This window comes from Macrobrachium nipponense, chromosome 6 (genome assembly GCF_015104395.2).
Source record: "Macrobrachium nipponense isolate FS-2020 chromosome 6, ASM1510439v2, whole genome shotgun sequence".
Lineage (NCBI taxonomy): Eukaryota > Metazoa > Arthropoda > Malacostraca > Decapoda > Palaemonidae > Macrobrachium > Macrobrachium nipponense.
The window spans coordinates 117980191-117992433 of record NC_061108.1 but is presented as its reverse complement, the minus strand read 5'-3'; the positions used below and the strand labels follow the sequence as shown (position 1 = coordinate 117992433).

Below are 12243 nucleotides of genomic sequence, written 5' to 3'. Positions count from 1 at the left end.
ATATCAAAACCGAGTAAGTCCTGGCCAGCTGTCCACTTCACTACCCTCAATCAAGACCAAGATTTGCTTTTATCTTTTTCCCATAGATTCGACAGAATGTTCAAGTAACGAAAGTCAAACAAAACTGAAGACTTAGAACGAAATGTTGGAGGAGCTATCTATAATGGCGTTTATACTGAATTGAATTGAATATAGAATTTAAGCCAAAGGCCAAGTACTGGGACCTATGTGGTCATTCAGAACTGAACCGGAAATGGACCGTAAAAGGTTTGAAAGGTGTAACAGGAGGAAAACCTCGCAGTTACACTGAATAACTGTTAGGAGAGCGCGGAAAGTAAGATGGAAGACAGAGAATATGAAAGGAGGTACAGTAAAAGGAATGACAAAGGGGGGTTGCAGCTAGGGGCCGAAGGCACGCTGCAAATGACCTTCAGTAATGTTTACAGTGCACCACATGAGGTGCACTGACGGCACTACCCCCGCCGCCTACGGAGGAATGGCGCTTGTACTCCGGGAGCAATCGCAGTCAGGTTACTGATGAAATTCATAACCTACGAAGCAACATAATATAATCATGTACTGCTATCTATTATTCTTACTTTTCTGACGTTGATGACTATAAAAACAGAGCATAATAACCTCTACCTCAAAACAGAATAAGGGTGAGGGAACGGAACTCTCATATTCTGATCTCCGTCATTTGACAGTACGATGAGCAGGATGTGAGACAGAGAATAAAGAGCAGTTACGGAGGAATGTAACAACAATAAAAAAAAAAAAAGTTGAATTACGTACCTTTGAGTTGTAACGTGATTGAGAGGATTAACAGTACTGAATTCATTATCTATTGCATGGCTCAGTGTCCCTACAGATTTCAGTTATGGACATGAAAATCTTTCATTGTCTTTTTTACGGCTTCATTTATGACGTATACTATTCGTCTTGGAATTATGGTCTAACCGGGAAATACGTGATATTAACGCGCATTTAATACCTGAGAGACAATAAGGAGTTATTCACCAGACCTACAACGAATAAACAAACAGACACATCTTCGACGTCTGAACCACCAGCATAATCGACGCAGCAACGGAAGGTTACCTGACATCTTCATTCCTTTATCATTCGGGCCCCATTACGACCTTATGCGGCTTCCACCGAACAGCTTTATGTTTGTTGAAGTTTCAGTAAAGCTCGGATTTACTCGGGCAAACCAGGTCCGTTAACCATACACTCAGCCATCCACTTTTATGTGGATCTCTGACCGGCCAGAGTACACAGACTCTCAGGCCAGAAATGTACAATAAATACCGGTAGAAATTTACAATAAATACCGGTGCGGACAAAATATTTAAGGTCTGAGTCACAGCTTATGCATGGACAGCAGCATAACGAATTACGAACACTCTCCGACGACTCGTTTTGGTTCGTGCAATCTTTGGGAGCGAACGCCCGTTAACTCATGACTTGGGTACGTAGTTATAAAACTTAGAATAGAATAGAATTTAGGCCAAAGGCCAAGCGCTGAGACCTATGAGGTCATACAGCGCTGAATTGGAAACTGACAGTAAAAAGGTTTGAAAGGTTTAACAGGAGGAAACCCTCGCAGTTGAACTATGAATCAACTGTTTAGAGAGGGTTAAAAGTAAGAAGGAAGAAAAAGAGCATGAACGGAAGTGTAGTAAAAGGAATGAGAGGGGTTGCAGCTAGGGGATAAAGCTTAGAGTCCTTGCAATTCTCAACCACTTTATTGAGTGGAGCATTAAACTATTTACTGTCCAAAAAAAACTGCTAAAATGCTACTAAATGTTAAGATCGGTCTATGGGAAAACGTACTCCAAATTCATTGTTGCCAATTGGTCTGTTTGCCCGCCAAAACTCGGGACAAAACCTAAACAAAACCTTGAAAATAAGTGATTTGGTTTCGTACATCTATTTGCAATAAAGATAAAATATTAGAGCAACTGTATCATTATTGCATTACTTTGACAGCTAAATTGGCAACGATGGAGAGTAATAATACCAAGACTTTAGGTTTCTCAAGAAAGCCCAAAAGGCATCCTTCGTGAACTTTTAATATCCGGAAATACAATACGTACCTGCAGTATTCATTTGTTCAAGTAAAAAATGAGGTTTCAGTACCGCTACATCGGCAAAAATCGAAGGGTGTGCATGGATCGGAATGGGAGGGACAAAAATAAGGGGAAAAAGTCATCACAATGGCCAACTAATTGCTTCCGTTTTCTATGTTTTCAAGGGTGACTTCTACAATTCGATAACGGCTCAATCGGAGAGGTTGTTCGGTTAGCGGTTTAAATGTTAATCCTCTTGCAATTCCATACACACACACATTTTATATATATATATATACATATATATATATATATATATATATATATATATATATAATATATAATATATAAAACGCAAGTATATAGTATATATATATATATATAAATATTTATATATATATATAATTATAATATATATATATAAAATATATATATGTATATATTTTTTTTATATATTATTATAATTATATAATATCTAATAATATCTTATATATATTAGTATATAGTATATATCTTTATATATATTATATATTATATATTCTATATATATATATATAGTATATATATAGATATTCTATATAATGTATATTATATATATTATATATATTTTTTTATCATATCTATATATATATATATATATATATATAATATATGTATATATATATTATTATATTATAATATTATATTATATATATATATATGTATATAGATATATATATATATAATTATATATATTATATTATATCTATATATATATATATATATATATATATATATATATATATATATAGTATATATATATAATATGTATATATATATATTTATATATATATATATATATCTATATATATATATATATATATTTCAATTTCCCAAAGAAACGGTTCATCTTCGACCCAGCAGTAAAAACTTGAACGTGATGGTGATCGGTGTTTTGATATTATCTGGAACTAACTACCCCAACCCCCTTTATGAGAAGCGACTCATATAATATTTTCTTTTCGTCTAAGTTCCCCCAAAACAAACTTAATGCACAATCTTGGGGTTATGTCTACAAGATGGCTCGAAGGCTAAATTAATAATTCTATCTTTCGTGGGAACGTAATCTATTCTCACTCGGACCATAATGTCAAGAAATATTTGATAACTGTTGACTTTTCTTTTCCAAAAACCTGAGAGGAGAGAGAGAGAGAGAGAGAGAGAGAGAAGAGAGAGAGAGAGAGAGAGACGAGAGAGAGAGAGAGAGAGAGAGAGAGAGCAGAGAGAGAGAGAGAGAGAGAGAGATGCAAACAAATTATTTATATGAGTTTGTGTGGTTAATAATCTTTGACAAAAGAAATTATTGAAAAAACATAAATCCAAATGGCTAAGATATCGCAGGCGGTATTATTTTCGAAGACCGGATAGACCTTTATCTCTGATATCTGAAAAATAAGAGAGAGAGAGAGAGAGAGAGAGAGAGAGAGAGAGAGAGAGAGAGAAGAGAGAGAGGGGGGGGGGGGGTGATGTTTGTATCTAAAACAAAGTACGCAATATCTTGACCAACTGACCTTAATTCTTACATAGTGGACTTGACTTGCTAAACATTCCCACGATGAGATACAAAAAAAATCTATTGACAGATGTCTTTTAAATATCACATTGTAAACAATGCGCTGGAAAAAACCTTAAACCCAGCAAAGGAAGGCAATCCTTAATTTATTTAGACAAGTCTCAAGTTTGTATCACAATATCGCAAGCAATACACTGCTTGCTATATAAACTTGTTATAAGGAAATCAGCAATCAGCTGTCGACTTCCTTTAACTGAAAGCTAAAAGTTATGTCACAACATCATACACAAACCGCTGAAACTCTTTAAAAAAAATAAATAAAAACGGCGAACACTGACTTATCTATTCATGAAAAAATATGAATAAACATGCGGCTTTCCCACAGGTAACTTGCCCCAAGAGCAAAATACGTCAATATTACATTGCAGGGCATTCGTTCCCTTGCCCGGCCCCCCGCGGTCCGTTGTACGTACATGGGGCTTTGACCTGCACCCACTAAATAACACAATGACTGGAGGAGATTTTCACAGGGCAAGAGTGCTCTTCGTCATGGGGTCATCAACGGAAAAAGAGGAGGAGGAGGAGGAGGAGGAGGAGAGGAAGGTTGGAGAGGAAAGAAAGGAGATAGTGCAAGATGAGAGTGGGCGAAATTGGAGTATAAATGTGAGGGCAATGGATGAGGAATATAGGAGAAGAAAAGGGGTCACAGGATGAGGAAGAATAACAGCCCACTGGAAGAGGGAGAATGAAAAGAAGAGAGTTGAAAGGTAAGGGGCAAAATACCCAAGGAAGAAGAAGGGATTAAAAGAAGCAGAAAAATTCCTTCGAAGTCGAAAAACCATAGCAAAAATGAAAAAAATATATGAAGCAAAGGTCAGTAAAAACAAATAATGAATTGTCTAGCGAAAGAACCAAAAGAAGATGAAGAAAACAAGAGGAAGAAACTTCAAAAGCAGACCAAGAAGAAGAAGAAGAAGAAGAAGAATAAGAGAGGTCACTGCGAGAGGCTGTGTTTACAAACGTCCATCTTGGTCACTCAAGAGCAGCGAACGCCCCCACGTTAATTCCAACTCTCCTTCGGCTGAATTGAACGTGGCAATGATTCTCTCTTTTCTTTCCTTTTCATCTTCTCGTTGTTGAGGGTCAACCCACACCAGATCGAAACCCGTTACGCTAACTGCATTTAATTTTTGGTCGTGTTCGCAATGAGATTTGAAAAAAGTAATTTTCTATATTTAGATGACGCAGCTTTGGCAACTATTTCATTTGCATGAAGCGTTATTCGTCTTTTTGTACAGCTCGAAACTAAATTATGAGTGGCTACACAATCTGCCTTCCATTATTAAAGAAATAAAAACTAAGCATCAAACTAACAATAAATGTATTGTACCAAAAGGTTAAAATCACAGAAATATCACAAATTATTAAATTATTATTGCATATTCTACAAGCTTTAGAATTTTAGATAACAATATATTTCAAGACGATACATTAGCCACCATTGGAAAATACAGTACATGCTGAAAAAATGTGCTTGCGAGGCATTAAGATACTGAAAGAACTTGTAAAATAATTGGCCGTTATGTGAAAGTTCAGAAATACATTTCCATGTGGCTTTGCTTACCAAAGTCTATAGACTATTATTATTATTCATTAAGATAATATAATTTCATGTTTAGAAACAGGCCAAAATATAAACTTTTAAAGGTATGTGTCCAGGAACAAAGTATGTGTCCAGGAACAGAGTCATTTTTAGGCAATACATCACTATGTCCACTAGGGGCAAGGCTTAAAGATCATTAAGTACAAGAGGATACATTTAATGAAAGACGACCAAACACGAACGATCCGTTTGTTATCCATGGACGATATGGTGTTTATAAGTCTTATGCTCGTTAAATGTTAGTTCTCAGTTGACCTACAGCAAGGGTCAATCAACCCTCTTAGACACCAACATTTTGGGCTTCGCAAAGGATTTGAACTGAAAGTCTTGTCTCAAAGAATCCCCGAAAGTTTCCAAGTATTTACACTGGAAGAACATCACGTGCTTGCGAAGAAGTACAATGCCCCCTGCGGTGACAAATGGCTATTCACCTTTCACCTCTTGACTTTGACCTCTCTTTGTACATCGGTTAAATTAGTGGAGTCCATATGCTAAATATGAAGCTCCTAATCATACAGTTCTAAAAGTATGGCGTTTTCTAAGATTAATCTTATCGGACGGATGGGCAGACAGATACGCGTATATACAGAAACGCGTCTGTACAGATACGCCGTACAGGCAGATGGATAGACTCGATCAGTTACCAGATGCGTCCGGAGTGAATATTGGTCATAAGAATAATTACAGAGACAACAAAAACATTCCATGCAGACCTGACTCCATGCATTTAGCAAAATATAAATAAAAATTGTCTCATAACTCGAAGCCTTTAACCTGCAAAACTAAACCTCTGGCCATTTTTTTTTTTCACATGACAGCTGATTGTAAGCGTACTCGACCTTTCCTGCCCTCAGAATAATAAAGCAAATTGGAAAACAGACACCATGAAAATCAAGCAGTGAAGGAAGGCGACTTGAAATCAGATACCAGAGAAAGCAAGCAGTGGCCTAAATGTTGTAACCACAAGACAAAAGGAAATTTCAAAAACTAAGATGACCTCGAACAATTATCATCGACATGAAAATGACAGCCAAAAGAAAAAAAAAATTCCAACAGTGACAAAAATTTTATATTTCCTGGATTGGAGGATTGTCTCTGGAAGGCTTGTCTGGAACACGGGTGTTATTCGAGCTGTTGAAAGCGGTACGGCTGCAATTTTGAACGGTTTGGAAAAAAGAAAGCCATAGAATTGAACGCCGGTTAAAATGAGGAGGAGATACTTGCATACCAGACGAGAGAAGTATGATTATATATATATATATATATATATATATATATATATATATATATATATATATATATATATATATATATGTAGTATATATATATATATATATATATATATATATATATATATATATGTGTGTGTGTGTGTGTGTGTGTGTGTGTGTGTGTGTGTGTGTGTGTGTGTGTTGTCTGTAAATATAAAATAATCATGTATGTATATATATATATATATATATATATATATATATTATATGGACCTAACAAACGTGAGCTGAGTGTTGCATAACCTGGTCAAAGGAACATAAAAAATATATTGAAATATTGTTAGCTATCGTGCGCTCCCCTCACGGGATCGAAATTCCGAATAAGCATCGAGTGATATGCGGAAATATTATAGCCTTTACTAATATATACAATGAATTAGCTTTCGGTAATTGATCAACTGTAGAAGAAAAGGACTCGGAGCTGTTACTTTCACCCCCAAAATGGTATCTGGAAATAATATACATGAAACTTACTGGAGACGTCCTTTGTGAGAGGAATATGGTGTACAGTGGTTATATGTCTGTCTGACTGTCTATACAACTGTATATATACGAGTATATATAAATATATATATTATATATATATATATATATATATATATATATATATATATATATATATATATATAATATATATATATATATATATATATGACGAAAATATGGAACGTGATGAATACATAAATAAAGACAAAAATCCAAGAATGAAAGTGGAATAATAGAGTACCGCTGAGAGGCCTTTCGACTTATCGTCCTTTACTAAGCAGCAGTACTCCATTGTTCAACTTTCCTTCGTAAATGTTGTCTTTATAAATATAAATATAAATATAAATATATATATATATATATATATATATATATATATATATATATGTGTGTGTGTGTGTGTGTGTGTGTGTGTGTGTGCGCGCGCGCGCTCGTATAGTGTATTATATACATACTTACATACATACATACATACACATATATATATAATAAATGAATTACGGCAACGAAACCAAGGTCTATAGATTAAAAAACAAAGTATTTCCAGTCGTATTAATCCTCCTTATAAGCCTAGACACTCTTAGGCCTTAAGGGAGAGTTCCTCAATCATTTGCAAATAAAGGGAACCTGAAGTTTATTATACCGAGCTAAATTAAATTTCACGGATGACTGCTAAGAAAGGGAAAATCACCCTATGATAGTCGGAATGATGATTACAAATGTTGGGAAAGACACCTACGGCAAAACGACAAGTGATACTGGGTAATCCGAAGAAAGGAATCCCAAAAGTAACAGACGTATTTATCTTCGTAAGATGAAGCGCATACCAGAAAAGATGAAATACAAACATGATGTCTTTAATTATGGCGACATATCAATGAGGAATTCTCATGTATGAATGAGAAATCAAGATTGTTTGTAAGGTGATTTTATGTTGCATGGAACCAGTGGTTATTCAGTAACGGGACCAACGGCTTTACGTGACTTCCGAACCACGTCGAGAGTGAACTTCTATCACCAGAAATACACAACTCTCACTCCTCAATGGAATGCTCGAGAATCGAACTCGCGGCCACGAGAGGTGGCACGCCAACAATATACCAACCACGCCACTGAGGCGCTTGAAATCAAGATGGGCATAAGTGCACAAAATAAAAGTGTGTTCTTGGATATGAACAGGAAGGCAGAATTCTAGTAGTATAGCTTACATAATCAGAACAGTAATGATATAAAACGCAAACAATAATTTCATTCCATACCTTAGCCTCAAGTTATACACCCCCAATGATAAAGATACCAGTTTTGTTTCATGGCACAGTAATGATACAAAGGTTCTATTTTAGCATTGCAACTGAATCAGAAGAATGCTGCATTTGCTTTAAGGGGAAAAAAATAAGTACAACTGAAATTTCTTCGTGCAGAATTAGAAGTTGTTCTTTCCCCGGACAAAACTGGTATGACACGAAAACGCTTTCTGTTATCTCTCAGTATCTTACGGTCTAACTTTGTACAATTTGGTTATTGGTGGTGGCGAACTAATGACTCCCACAAGTTCCTGTCCCGCCTTACAGAACGTGAGCTACTTCAATTTATAGACCAGCGTAAATTAAATAAATAAATATATTATATATATATAATATATATCATATATATATATATATATATATATATATATATATATATATTATATGGTACGAGGTTAGGTGCGTTCAACTTTACTGTGGATGCACAAAGATGCCAGAAAGTGCCCTCGTGTAACACCCTATGAACGCGCACACCTTCGGTTACTCACAGTATAAAAATAATGGCAAATGCATTCAAAATTTCGAAGCAAAACATTTTTAAAATATTATATATATAAACACAACATGACTGGCATGTGACACCTCTTGAACACATGAGTTCTCCTGAAGGCTAAAGATCAGAGGAAATTCCTTCCTTAACAGCAACGATCATGACACGGGATCTCTAATTTGGACAAACCAAGATTGATTCTCATCGACGTCTTTTGGACAGAAATTACCGCTCTCCAGGCCCACTTGATTGTCTCCAACCACCTAGCCAATTTCGGGCGGTAACATGCCAAAAAGACATATTTGAACGAGATCGTGATCCTCGCAAAAAAAAAAAAAAAAAAAAAAAAAAACATATGTGTGTGTGTGTGTGTGTGTGTGTGTGTGAGAGAGAGAGAGAGAGAGAGAGAGAGAGAGAGTCGCGGATCAACAAATAAATAACGAATACATAGCTGCTGTTATTTTCATTCTTAAATATCTGCCAAAAATGTTACAAAGGGACTAAAAGCAGAGATACGGATACAATGTAAGCCTAATGCCGCAAGGCGCTTGTTTAATTGCAGTAAATGGGAAACGCGATAAACTCGTCAGATTGGTCATTATAATTCTGAAATTACTAATTCATTTGGAAAACCCTTAAAAGGTTAACAATTTGCAAAACAAGCTTTCATGTAATGGCATGTGAAAAAAGTGAAAAGCAGTGCCAAGAAATAAAGCCATTAAAAATACTATATCGCCTCAAGATTTGGGTAAATCATTTGACTTCGAAGTAAATTCTCTACCAGCAGTGAATTTCGAAAAACACTTTTCTACAGCCTAACATTACCTCTACGAGCAATTGCAGGACCCGGAAGATGAAAAATCTTCCTCCAATATATGAAAAATAATAACTAAGTGAATGGAAAAAAAAATCATAGAGGAAAGATGTAATATAAGCAGGCGATGTTCAAAAAATAAAATCCAGCAACAACATCAATAAAGGTTTTAGTACTATATTGTTTTCTTCTCGTTCAGCAACTGCTTAATGTCATTGGCAACCATTAGAAAATAAAATAATCTCTCTCTCTCTCTCTCTCTCTCTCTCTCTCTCTCTCTCTCTCTCTCTCTCTCTCTCTGCTGATTCGTTACTGATTCGTTATTCGGAAAGAAAGGAAAATCGAGGTGAGATTTCCTCGCCGCTGCTAAGATTCAAGAGTCGAACGGAAGAAAATCAGGAAACTCTCTCTCTCTCTCTCTCTCTCTCTCTCTCTCTCTCTCTCTCTCTCTCTCTCTCTCTCTCTCTCTCTTATACATATATATCTATATTAGATAAATAGATGGATAGATAGACAGGTAAACATGCCTCGTCCTGTTTATAAAAACATGGGCTATAAAACGATTCAACGGAGGAGACTGTCAAGTTTAATAAGACTATCAGGAAGCATATTTTCGTTATAGTAACCACAAGTACTGACTCCTAAACCCGAGCCGATATAGCTAATGAATATCCACTTAATACACTTAATACACTTAGATGCAGCAGCAGAAAAGGAAAAAAAATGAAAACATATTGATTATAATGAACAACTGTTCGCTACCACTGTGTTCAGGGTAGTGTGGTTCGAGACTTCACTGTGGTAAAAGGTCTTACATGTTCATGCATTTTAATAAACGGATTCACGTCATTTTAGGGCGATATTCAAAACACACGTTTGCCGTTACTGGACTGTAAATGTTAATGGGCATTGAAAAAGTTTCTTGAGAATTTCTCTCTCCTCCTCGATCTCTCTCCTACCTCGTCTCTCTCTCTCTCTCTCTCTCTCTCTCTCTCTCTCTCTCTCTCTCTCTCTCTTTTTTCAAATCTAAGCAGTTCAGCTAAAACTTGCTTAGCAATTAGTAACCTCTTTAATTTGCTCCATATAATATGCGCACACTTATTTTTAATATAATAATAATAATAAAGAGGCCATTTTCGACAAATTACTACATATATGGTGAGAGAGAGAGAGAGAGAGAGAGAGAGAGAGAGAGAGAGAGAGAGGGGGGGGGGGGGGACGAGTAGTTAAGCCCCTTCTCAGTGGAAAGGTGGACTTGACGATTTAAATTGCAAAGCCGCTGGGAGCAATGTGAAAAGTTCAAGAACCTACTCCTCCATCGTCGACACGGAAATACCTTCGTGAACTAGACCAATAGGCCTACTACATTCAACTAAATGGACTAGACTCATTCTCGGTAGGGCGACTTCAACTGAAATGTCCACCTAATTCATGTCCTTTGATGATAATAACAAAATAATTGAAAAAGACAATGCACAGTAAATTAAACTAAACAAATTTTGACTGTGATTGAGCACTCCCTCACATCATGTCCCTTCACGATTATATTAAAATAATGGAAGCAAAGTAACAATCGAAGATCATGATGTGGTGATTGGTGTTACCGATTGCAACGATTCTGACCAACCAATTCATCAACAATAGGTAGCACATTAGACAATTTTCAATTCTTTACCAAAAAACAAAATAAATAAAACCTGAAATTCCACTCTGAACGAAGACTAAACCTAACCAACTTGAAAAAAAAAATTAGATAAACGATGTTCACATGGATCCTTACCTTAATTAAGATGATTAGGATTCCGCTCTGACAGGTCGTTAACCGACCGAATACTATAACCATCCGACCTTGCCGCTGATTTCAAGGGATTCCGGCGATAGCTTCTTCATCGCCTGCACCGTGAAGGTAATTATTCTTCTGTAACGGTATATAAGCGACTCCCTTTTCCTGGGAGGAAGGGATAATGCGCTCCCCTCGCGTCTCAAGTAGGTAAATCTTTCACAGCAATTACCCCATTCATGCTTGTTGCCAACACCCTGCAAACGGCAGTCGATCTCACTGTTATAGTGCTTCAGAATTAACTCGGTACTGGAAATTGGTCACGTACCCGGAGGATGTGGAAATAGACTCACGAATGGCAATAAATATCCATGGATCGGGAAGCCATCATTTGCTCTATCGAAAGGGACGGGGAGAGAGAAAGAGAGAAAGGGTGGGAGAGCGAATGCGATCAACTGAAGTTCCAGAGGTCACACACAACCACCGCCCGAGATACCAACCAACCCTTCCCGCTCGGGAGACGTCTACCGAGTGACTAACTGACGTTAGTGACGCTGCTCGCCCCGGTTCGGTTTCGATACACAAACGTTCTACTACTACCGGTACTACTACAACTCTGTTGGACCTGTCTTTTTTAAGGCAATTCATGAAGTCGCCCACTATTTACTACAGCGGAAGACTGCTGATAATGATTACTACTATGTCTGCATTGCTCATGTTACCCTTATGCCATTCTACTCGGATTTTGATGTTGAGTAAGTCCCACAATATCAAAGATGAGGTTCTGAAAGTGACAACTCAATAGAACCAT

At 36.5% G+C, this 12243-nt stretch overlaps 1 protein-coding gene across 1 annotated transcript in view; it reads right to left on the bottom strand.

Moving 5' to 3' along the window:
- The window catches only part of LOC135216044 (gametogenetin-like), a 255490-nt gene extending 243517 nt beyond the window's left edge, over positions 1 to 11973 (bottom strand). The window contains exon 1 of the mRNA XM_064251006.1: positions 11433 to 11973. The gene's annotated coding sequence lies outside the window, so the exon portion shown is untranslated. The remainder of the gene's footprint in view (positions 1 to 11432) is intronic.
- Between the last annotated feature and the right edge of the window lie 270 nt (positions 11974 to 12243).